Source organism: Erpetoichthys calabaricus, chromosome 11, assembly GCF_900747795.2.
Source record: "Erpetoichthys calabaricus chromosome 11, fErpCal1.3, whole genome shotgun sequence".
In the NCBI taxonomy this organism is placed as follows: domain Eukaryota; kingdom Metazoa; phylum Chordata; class Cladistia; order Polypteriformes; family Polypteridae; genus Erpetoichthys; species Erpetoichthys calabaricus.
This window is the reverse complement of record NC_041404.2, coordinates 125269771-125281774: the sequence shown is the minus strand read 5'-3', so window position 1 is coordinate 125281774 and position 12004 is coordinate 125269771. Positions and strand designations below refer to the sequence as shown.

Below are 12004 nucleotides of genomic sequence, written 5' to 3'. Positions count from 1 at the left end.
ATGTTGTGACCAGTTATCTAAACTTTGACTTATTTGTCAGAGGCACATTGTTTAATAAATAAATACTTTAATTCTAAATATCTCTAACAAGTTTATTTACAGACCTCCTTTGTAGACTAAGTTTAAACAATTTCTTTCTGACAGTGGATGATACTCTGTCACACTATAGCATGACATGAGTTAAAATTTGACATACTGTATAGCATGAGTTAAAATTTCCTTCAAAATGTTTTACCACTTCTTCTTGACACATTGGTATTAAAAGTCTCTCCTCTGAGAGTAGTGGAATCTCAGTAGTTTTAGATATGATATGCTGCCAGTCATCAGTATGGCTATTACTTTACTAGACTAAGCTGATTCAGTCGTTCATTATCTGAACCAAGTTGTTCCAAAATGTTTTGCTGATGGCGGACTTAACCACATCAGCTGTAAATCCACCTCTGAGGTGTCAATCATCCTTACAACCGGAGAACCCAGAAAAAAATGACATGAACAAACAGACCACATAAAAATGAAACAGAGAACACTCAGTGTGAGATTTAAACTCAGGACTCTGGATCTATTAGGGTGCAGCTCTAAATACCAAGGCAATATATTTTCAGTGACTAATTTCCTCTTGTTTTTACAAGGTTAGGGTTAGGGTTTGAATTATTAGTAATTTACATATATTTTGCTACATTTGCAGTAAAATCTATTTGTTAAGGCAATGCAAAAACTAGAGGTTACATTAAAGTAATTTTTATGTAAGTAAAATATTATTTATATCTCTCTATTATAATAAAAAAAGCCTGGGACGAGACAGGACTTTTTAGCCTGGGACGAGATGTGACTTTTTCAGAGAGATACTTTCACGTCCCGCGAGACGAGACTTTGTGCCAAGAGATTTAACCACGCCCAGAGGCTGGAAATAAAAGACAAAGAGTAGAAGAGAAAGTAGAACATCGTAAAGAATTCAAAAACGTTGGCACGATACACATGTAGAGCAGGTTAGAGATAATGAAAGTACTAAAATTTGAAAGTCTCAAAAAAATTATAGTAAAGATCGCATTAGCTCAAACAAACGGAAATTATTACTCGGTGAAATAACAGAACAGCGAAAAGAGATCGAATATATTGTTGGGGTTTAAACTTTAAGTCGGAGACTTGTAGATCGTCTAATTCATATTGCCATCAGGGAAAAGTAGTGTTTCTTCCCAATAAAGAGCCGAACCCACGTGAATTAAAAGATTTGTTGTTTGGTGAAAGTGAAATCCACATACACGTGCGTCAGAGACGGGGGGGTTGGTGAGCGAAGTGAGCAGGGGGTGAAGCCCCCCAAGTATTTAATATGTGGTACTCAAAATAAAACTTGTAAGTATAAACTTTTATTTTGGAAAGATGAGTTTAGATTCATTGTAATGGTATACAATTTAAACAATAAAAGGGATTCAGAAACTTTCAACCAGATATGTATGTGGCAAAATCAGTTTAAAATAAATAACTGTTTTTGTACAATATATACAGCATCAATGATTTTACAGTAGCTCAAGAAAAATATATTTAGATATTATAATAAAAGCAAACATCAGCACCCCCCAATACACATAAGAACTTTTGGCTTGGATAATAGAGAGCTGCTGTTGTCAATAGCAAGCTTGTAGGTGGCAGTAAATTGATGTCAGACTTACTCAGATTGTACCACAGGTTTATATTTAAAGTCATTAACATTTGAATAGAGCAGGTCCAGCTTGCAGTGTCCAAGAATGGAACAGCCAATAGAAGTCTGCTTTCTTTGTTTGAAGTCACCAGCATTCAGAAGCATTCATCACTGGTAGAGAGTGAATCATCTTACTCATAGTAATATTTGTTAGTAAGCAGCCTAGTCGCCACTCCAGGTACACATGCACATCTTGTTTTTTCTCTGCTACAGCTGCTATATATGCAAGACCCACAAATCTCCAAAATAAAAGGAGAAGGAATTTGAAATAAGGTGTAGATTTCAGTCTTTAAGGACTGGTGGGCATGACTGCATTCTTTAAAAGTGTGAACACACTGGATTTGGAGACACAGGGAAAGCATTTTATTGTGATTTATGAAAACCTATTATTGCTGTGTGGAGCAAAGAATACTGCAGCACTAAAAACACAAAAATAAACTTGCCTGAACAACATTTTACATAGGAACAATACCAAAGTATGTTTAAAATGTTTTAACATTGTTTGTGGATGTTTCAAATATTTCATCTATTGCTGTTCAAATCAGATTGCATTTTTGAAACACCCTATTTGGGCGTGTATATGTTTATTACAGGTAGGCAGTGTCGTCTAGTTCCTAAGGATTTGGAAACAACCATTGCTGTTTGAGGGACAATTAAATACTGTGTATGTACAACTGTGAAATAACAGTCCATCCATTTTCTAAGCCTTTCTAAGCCTTCTATTTAGTTCATTTTCAGAAGGAAGTGATGCTGTCCTAGCAGCACTGAGTGCAAGGCAGGAACCAAACCATGGTAAGGTGGACAGTCGATTGCAAGACATATTCACATATACGAGTACATCAGTTGTCATAAGAGACAATAATGTAGAGTGAAAAACTAACCACAACATGACTATAAGTGTGCCATCTGTAGTATCATTTTACATTTTTCCTGTAACACTAATAATCACTCACATACACAGGGAATTGAAAATATGTCTAAACCAGTAAGTAGGATATGGTATTTTGAACTGAAACATGAATTAGTAATACATTGATAAACTTTTTTAGAAGAGTAGTGAGCACTGTTGCCCCAATATATCCAAAAGAATGGGTTTAACTTCCAGTTTTCTTACTCCCTGTATGGATTTACACTTGTCCCCCTTATCTACAGTGGGTTTTTTCCAGGTTTATTTTCCTGGTACTCTAGTTTTCTTCACAAACCCTGGTAGATATTTGTGGTGGAGTGATATTTTGCATATAAGTTGACAAATATTTTGTATGTCTTTATTTGTAAGTTGGACAAAGAAAATGTAATATTAGTGTTTCAGGAGAAATGTTTTATTTCATTGATGAGAACAGCAATGCTTTCATGTCTAATTAACCAATCCCCCAGTCATTAGGACTGATTTAGAATGAGGAATTTATGGCAGGGTTGCAACTGACCACCTTGACAAGGGTGACTGTGTTTGTACTTAGAGCCTATGAGACATGCCCCCGAGAAGGCCATAAACCTACCTACAGTAGCTGGTAAGCTTCAGCGAAAGAAATAGTATCTATTACTTGAGAGCAGGTGTGAAAAGGCAGTGTGTGCACCCATTTGTCTGAAATATGGCTGTTTAGGATTGGTTTTGAATCAGAGGACATTCTGTACCATGATGCCCTATTCGTCTAAGGATTTAAAAAGACAATGTATAAATTTGGTTGCTCTCCTGAATGAAGAGAATCAGAGAGAGAGAAGGTTGGATAATGTGGAGATAAGTGAACCAGGAAGTGCAACGGTTTAGCAAGAAGGAAGTAAGGACTGCAATGAAAAGCATGAAAAATGGAAAAGCTGTTGGTACAAATGACATACCTGCTGAAGCATGGAGGTGTTTAGGAGAAATGGCAGTAGTGTTTTTAACCAGATTGTTTAATGCAGTCTTGGAAAGTGAAAGGATGCCTGAGGAGTGGAGAAGAAGTGTACTGGTACTGATTTTTAAGAATAAGGGTGATGTACAGAACTGTAGTAACTACTGAGGGCTAAAATTGATCAGACACAGCATGAAGTTATGGAAAAGAGTAGTGGAAGCTAGGTTCAGAAGGCAGGTGATAATTAGTGAGCAGCAGTATGGTTTCATGCTGGGAAAGATCACTACAGATTCGATGCTTGCGCTGCAGGTTTTGATGGAGAAGTATAGAGAAGGACAAAAGGAGTTGCATTGTGTCTTTGTGGACCTGGAGAAAGCATATGACAAGGTGCCTAGAGAGGAGTTGTGGTATTGTATGAGGAAGTCAGGAGTGGCAAAGAAGTATGTAAGAGTGGTACAGGATATGTACGAGGGTGTGGTAGCGATGAGGTCTGCAGTAGAAGTGATGGATGCATTCCAGGTGGAGGTGGGATTACATAAGGGATCGGCTCTGAGTCATTTCTTATTTGTAAAAGTGATGGACAGGTTGACAGACAAGATTAGACAGGAGTCCCCGTGGACTATGTTTGTGGATGACATTGTAATCTGTAAGAAGAATAGGGAGCAGGTTGAGGAGACCCTGAAGAGGTGGAGATATGCTCAGAGAAGACAGGAATGAAGTTCAGACAGAATATATGTGTGTAAATGAGACGGAGGTCAGAGGAATGGTGAGAATGCAGGGAGTAGAACAGACAAAGGTGGGTGAGATTCTATAATTGGGATCAACAGTATAGAGTAATGATGAATATGGAAGAGAGGTGAATTCAGAGAGTGCAGGCATGGTGGAGTGTGTGGAGAAGAGTGTCAGGAGTGATTTGTGACAGGTGGGCACCAGAAAGAGTGAAAGGGAAGGTCTACAAAATGGTAGTGAGACCAATTATGTTATGTGGGTTGAAGATGATGGCACTGACAAAAAAAAGAAGACAGAGCTGGAGGTGTCAGAGTTAATGATGTTATGATGTGCATTGGGTGTGACGATGGACATGTTTAGGAACAAGTACTTTAGTCGGTCATCTCAGGTTGGACGGAGAGACGAGATTGCTTTGGTTTAGACATGTGCAAAGGAGAGATGCAGAGTATATTGAGAGAAGGATGCTAGGGATCATTCTGCCAGGAAAGAGGAAAAGAGGAAGGCCTAAGATGAGGTTTATGGATGTGGTCAGAGAGGATTATCAACCTTATATATACTAAACATATCTCTCTATTATATAAAAAAAATCCTGGGACGAGACAAGACTTTTTCAGAAAGATAATTTCAAGTTCTGTGAGACAAGACTTTGTGCCAAGAGATTTAACCATGCCCGGGGCCGAAAATAAAAGACAAAGAGTAGAAGACAAAGTAGAATGTCGTAAAGAGGTTCAAAAACATTGGCGCCATACACATGTAGAGCAGGTTAGAGATAATGAAAGTACTAAAATTCGAAAGTCTCAAAAAACTGATAGTAAAGATCGCATTAGCGCAAACAAACGGAAATTATTACTGAAATAACGGAGCAGCGAAAAGAGATTGAATATATGGACATAGGTGATATGACAGAAGTATGTAGACACTGTTCGGCTTTAAAGTTTAAGTCGGAAACTTGTAGGTTGTCTAATTCGTGTTGCCATCGGGGAAAAATAGTGTTTCTTCCCAATGAAGAGGCTTTTCCGTGAGAAATAAAACATTTGTTATTTGGTGAAATCCACAAACACTACAGGCAAAATAGCTGAATCTACAATAATCTGTGTTTGCATCAATCAATGCTCAAAACGTAGATTTACACGATTCAGGACCATACGCTATGAGAATCTGTGGTCCCACAACAATTAAAGCTACTACTAGTTTAATTTCAAAGAAACCACAATTCGGTCAGGTTTATATTTATGATCATGGAGAAGTGATGCAACATAGAATCGAAAGAGTTAAACGATTGGATGTATTAGAAATTCTACAGCCAATAATGGATACAAATCCATACATCCAAAAGTATCACACTTTACATGAAATTTATCTGAAAAACATGGAGAAAGAAGTTTTCATGGATTTCTATATGAATCTGAAAGATCACGCTCACATAATAAACCAACATGTGACAAATTGCCAGCGATAATACTTTCGAAAGATAGAGATATCGAAGACAGAGTTGATATGCGTGTTTATCCAAAAGCACAGCATGATTCGTTGCAAACGGCAGATCCGGGAAATGACTAGCGCGTAGAGCCCGCATGGGGTTTGGCGAGTGAAGTGAGCAGGGGGAAAAGCCTCCAAGTTTATTCAAAGGTAACAGATCTGATTTATAATATTTTTCCAAGAAAATAATGTATAATACTGACATACGTGTAGACATGCATATCTATTTACAAATGGATAAAATATTCTAAAAAGTATATTTGGCTGGTTAATGTAAATGGTGCACTACAGGTTAGACCTGATTATATAAAATGCTTTTCCTTTGTTATGAAAAGCAAGTAAATGGACTATTTCTAATTGAAATGCAGTATATTTGTTATTTTAAAAGTGAAGATAGTGTATCCAAATACCCTGTTAACTATAAAATATCATTAATTACCATTGGTGTGAAAGCTTAAGAAAACACCCAAAATCATACTGGACTTACATATTGACATACTGAGTTAAATCATATTACACTAATGATGATTTGTTTATGATTCAAAGTGTAATCAATGGAATTTAGTAAACATCAGTAAACACAGTATACTATGACAAAATCATATACTGTAGATACAGGTCATATATTAAAAAGACAACTTGGACAGAAAGTGTGATTATTATTAAGAACAATATGCAAGGCCATTTGAGAATGAACAGCTGTATATCATAATGAAATATTTAAAAAAATTCCTAAATTATTCTTAAGTTTGGCAATATTAATTAAGCAACTTGAAATCTTAAAACACAGTTGTAGTTAATTTGCTTCGTTTTCAGCGACAAAACAATAATTACAAAAAATAAAAGCACATCTAATGATAACAAGTAATATAATGCAGGCTTAGAAAAAGCATTACATGTTAGTTTACCAAAAAAAAAATCTAACTTTTGCATCATAATAGTTCAACAGTGTAAATGAATGATCTGGAAATTTTGCTTTGTTCCTATCACATACTATGTAGATATCAGATACTGATAAAAAACACTGCAGCATGTAAGAAAATAGCTTTTTAAAACTATAGCCAAATTTCTGTTGGTACACTTTGCATATGTATAATGTTTAAGGAGGTTTTATTAAAAAGCACATACCGTCAAACCAGCTGCCAGCTTTTCTTGGATACCTTCCTTTGGTTCTTACATATGACTGTGTTTTTAAATTTAAACTTGTTTTGGCTAGCAGAAAAACTGGTAATTCCCAAAACCGATCTTGTGGCACGCCTCTGCCAAATGCTCCTCCTGTGGGCTCTTTTGCTACCACATCTCAAACAGGCTGCAGGAAAATCCCCTAAAATATCAAAGGAGTTCACCAAACTTATTTTTCAATGGGCATACAAATACAAAATTAATATTTCTAATGATTACTAAAACAGATACTGCCCTAAATATGTGAGAACAATAATACAGGAAAGTAGATTAGTCTTTGGAATTACCCTAATGACCTCCAAACTGTTCATTACAGATAGACAGATAGATAGAACTTTATTTGTCCCCAGGCAGAAATATGATTTTTACAAAAACTCAACATAAATAAATAAACAAACAAACAAACAAATAAATAAATAAATAAATAAATAAATACTGTACATACATTGGTCTAAACACACACAAGAATGACTATAAAGCAAGAAATTTCTAAACAAAGAAAACTTCTAACTTAGGTGTCACAGTGACAGTGAGGAGTTATACAGATGAATTGCTACTGGTACGAAGGAGCCCCAGCAGTGTTTCTTGACACACTTCTGCAGAATAATTTGTTGGCTGAAATGTCCTCAGTGTTAGTTTGTCACAGAGAGGATGTGCAGCATTGTACATAATGGCACTCAGTTTTTTTTAATTCTCTCCTTCACTGCTACCTCCATCTCATAACTGAGCCTGCCCTTTTAATTAAGTTGTTGATTTGATGGGGCTCTCTTGAAGTGATGTTACCAATCCAGCACATCACAGCATAGAAAATCGCACTGACTATCATAGAGTTGTATAAGAAGTGAAGGATGTCACTTCCTACATTAAAATAAAGCAGTCTCCCAAGGAAAAAAGAGCCTTTTCTGCCCTTTCATACATAGTTCACCTGTGTTCCAAGATCAGCCCAACCTGTCATTAATGTGGACCACCAAGTACTTGTAGGAGTGGACCACCTCTACATGCACACGTTGTCCACATCCTCTTCTACCACCTGAACCCTGAATTGCTTGAGTCCCATAATCATACCCAGTCCATTTCAGACATCCTTCATGAGTGAGTTTGTTTTCTATTTTAGCTTTTTAAGCTTCCTTTCCTTCATTCAGCTTTTTCTTTAGCACACACTGTACATCCCCTTTGTCACCAGATTTGAATTGTCTCTTTTTCTCATTTTGGAGACCTTTTAGCTCCTTAGTAATTCAGGGCTTGTTGTATGGGAAGCAGTGCACTGTCTTTGTGGGTACCACTGTGCTGACACAGAAGTTAATATAGTCTGTGATGCAGTGACAGAGTTTCTCAATATCGTCCTCATGTGACTGGCACATCATTTCTCAGTCTGTCATTTGGAAGCAGTCATTCGGAGCCATTTCAGTCTCCAGGCTTCACTTCCTCACTATTCTGGTGATAACAGGTTGCCATCTAATAACAGGCTTGTAGCTGGGAATAAGGTGAATCCTAAAGGAGCCAGTAGAAAACACTGAAAGGCATCTTTAACATTTTAATACAGCAGGTCCAGCTTGTTATTTTCTCAAGTAGAACCAGTCACAAATTGGTAAAAAATTATTTAAATTAATTACTGCCTTGTGCCCTGTGTTGGCTGGGATTGGCTCCAGCAGACCCCCGTGACCCTGTATTTGGATTCAGCGGGTTGGAAAATGGATGGATGGATGAATTACTCAATTAATTAATCAACTAATTAATTAATTAATTGAAATTGAAATTTAGAAATGTATTTAAATGTTTATGTAAAACTGAAGAACAATACATAGTGGCCAGGTTTTCAGAGGTGAAATGTAATTTGTTGATTACATATATTGATTGTGATCTATTGAATGCAGGCAGCAGCTCGCAGTGATGCATGCATGATATTAGTAGAACCAGGTACCGAGGGAGCAATATCACAAGAAACAGTAACTGATACTGGAATAGGTGATAGAAAAAACACAGTAGCACATATAGCAGGATGTTGACCATAAGGAACAGCAGCAAACTTGGGGGCTGGTGATACAAAAAAATCAGTGCCATAAACTGGAACCAGAGGTATAACAGAGATGGAAGCAAAAACTGGAGATCTAGGTGCAACAATAGCAGACTTGACATTAGAGGATTTAAATGTGGATGCAGTAGAGGACCTCTTAACATAGAAGGACAGACATCAAAACAGTAACTAAATGTCAGATAAATCATAATATTAACCATCATCATCATCCAAATCTTTTATTCTGTTTAAAAATGATGGTGCTTTCACAGGTTTATTGTCAAAATTATGCAATTGTTGAAAAATAGAAAAAAAATTCTACTGGGGTTTCATTATTTAATCTTGAATGAATTCCTAGGATATCATAAGTAACAGTCCATATAGATTTCTGTAAAATTTTTATTTCAGATTGAACTGAAATACTCTTGATGCCATGGTTTTTATCATAAAAATAGCTTGTTGAATAACAAAAAACAGGAGAGAATAAACAATAAAAATAAATCATGATCCTGACTACTGCCATTCCACAGGGCTGTGTACTCAGCCCACTCCTCTACTTCCTCTTCACTCATGACTGTGTCCCTTTATTTGGCTCCAACTCCATCATAAAGTTTGCAGACGACACAACAGTAATAGGACTGATTAGTGCTAATAACAAGTCAGCCTGCAGAGATGAGGTTCAACATCTGGCATCATGGTTTGCTGACCATAACCCCGCCCTCAACACCAAGAAGACCAAGGAGTTCATTGTGGATTACCAGGTAGCAAATACACTCCGACCCATATAAATTGGGGCATTCACATCTCTGAGGACCTTTCTTGGACAATAAACACTTCCAGTTCGGTTAAAAAGGTGCTGTAGCAACTTTATTTTATGCGGAGGCTAAAGAAAGCCTGCCTGTCTCCTCAGATCATGTTGGACTTTTATCTCTGCACTGTCAAGAGCATATTGACAAACTATATTACGGTGTGGTATGGCAACTGCTCCATAGCTGACAGGACGTCCCTGCAACGGGAGGTGAAAATTGCCCAGAGCATGACTGGCATCCCGCTGCTGACTATTGTTGACCTGCAGCATACACAGTGTCTGTGACAGGCTCACAGCATCATCAAGGATGTCTCACACCCCAACCATAGACTGTTAACCCTCCTTCCATCGGGAAGGTGCTACAGGAGCCTTCAGTCCCGCACCAGCAGGCTCAGGAATAGTTTCTTTCATAACTCCATAACCATTTTGAACTATCAACCCTTACTACTAAATAGCTATATCAATATCTATATCAATATCAATAACGTCAGACTGTACTCTATATATATTTTCACCAGTTTACATACATCTATTCTTAACATAAACATATTTCATATGTCTTTATTTATTCATATCTTGTATCTGTACTTATTGATCAGTATTAGTATCTATTTACTGTTTCTTGTATATACTACTACCTGTAAATTCAAATATCACATAGATATACAGTATATTCTCATTTTTATGCTGTTTTATTGCACATTACTCTCTATTGCACTTTTATGTGCTACTTGTACCCACTGTCTGATACAATTCACTCTACTATTTGCATTTTCTGGTTAGATGCCAAACTGCATTTCGTTGTATCTGGACATTGATAATAAAGTAGAACCTAATCAAACACATCTAAAACTTTCTAAAAATTACTATACCTCAAGAAAAAATATTTAAAACTCGGAAATAAATTATGAAACAAAACACTTCTGAGACTTCATAACTGAGAGCTCAACAAAGACAATATTATAGAATGAAGACTTCCAGGCTAAAAGATTTTGCAAGGCCAAGACATTTCTAGCAGGAGGCTAGTAGCAGCCTTACAATGGAGGCAGTCATAAAAAGTCTCTACCTGATGAGTGAAAGGGAAACCAACAAAAAGAAGAACAGTCCAGGAAGTTGAGCGGGAGGACTTGATTGGTCTGGAGAATGGTGTTGGAAATGTTTGTGAAGATAGATTTAATCACATAACTAGAGGGAAGCAGCAGGAGGACAGTCCCAGAACATGTGAAGGAAAGTGATGGCGAGATCTTGTTTTTGTTTTAAAAATTTTCTCTGAGGCTCCTTGGTCTCTAAAATATCTTAAACATCACTTAATAATACAATTACAAAAACTTTACAAAAAGACTAAAAGGAAGCCATAAAACATATACATGACAACTGAGATTATGGGATGAAGGTAAAAGAATAGAATGCTTAATGAATGATATCTTATGATTTTAGAGGAACTAAGACATGAAAGACTTAACAGTAGTCCTTTATTTAGAAAGGAGAAGAGGACAGAGCTAGTGAAATTAAATCTGATGACCTTGTAATAATTTCCATTCTCATATGGAATGAGATGGGGAGGGAAAATCAAAGAGAAATGGACTCCCTAATTCATTTCAAAATACAGCAAAAGTTGACAGCTGTAAGCTTCTGGACCATAAAAGACATCTCTAATGAATTTCCGAGGATTGAAAAAGGGAACTGAAGAAGGATGATAAAGGGGGGTTCATGAGTATGTAGCTATAGACCTATTAACTTTATGGGAAACCAGGATTCTTAAGAATTTACAATTCTAAAGATATGGAAATGATCAACATGGACATTTAGAAGAAAAAGTAAAATTGTCAGCAAACAAGACTTTATGAGAAATATCCATAACCAATATGGGAGTGATTTGGAATTGTGGAGCACACTAATAAAAGAATAAAGAGAAGTGGGCACAAAAATGACATCCTTGTCCTGGCTCCTTGAAATACAAAGGGGTGAGGGATGTTGGCATTAGTGATAAGAATTTAGGGTCATTATGTAAAAGAGAAGCATCTGAAGCAGAGGCCTCCATCTCTGAAAGCTCCAAGAGAAATAAACATTTGAGACAGGAGGCAAAATCAAAATATATTTGGGGGAGACAGAGAGAATGACTGGAGTAGATTTGAAAAAAACATATTAATTTTATTAGCTTTAGTGATAAGATCTCCTTCTTTAGGTTTAATGACTGATAACATAGTGAATGACTTACATATCTGAAGCCTTTCTTGACAATTACACAAGATTTACTGTAGATCAGA

At 36.6% G+C, this 12004-nt stretch overlaps 2 protein-coding genes across 3 annotated transcripts in view; one reads left to right on the top strand and one right to left on the bottom strand.

The window, feature by feature from the left end:
- Nucleotides 1–6973, bottom strand: part of LOC127529731 (uncharacterized) — a 54165-nt gene extending 47192 nt beyond the window's left edge. The window contains exon 1 of the mRNA XM_051934325.1: nucleotides 6862–6973. The gene's annotated coding sequence lies outside the window, so the exon portion shown is untranslated. The remainder of the gene's footprint in view (nucleotides 1–6861) is intronic.
- Nucleotides 1–12004, top strand: part of LOC114660879 (Golgi apparatus membrane protein TVP23 homolog A-like) — an 81914-nt gene that overhangs the window by 12622 nt on the left and 57288 nt on the right. The window lies entirely within an intron of this gene.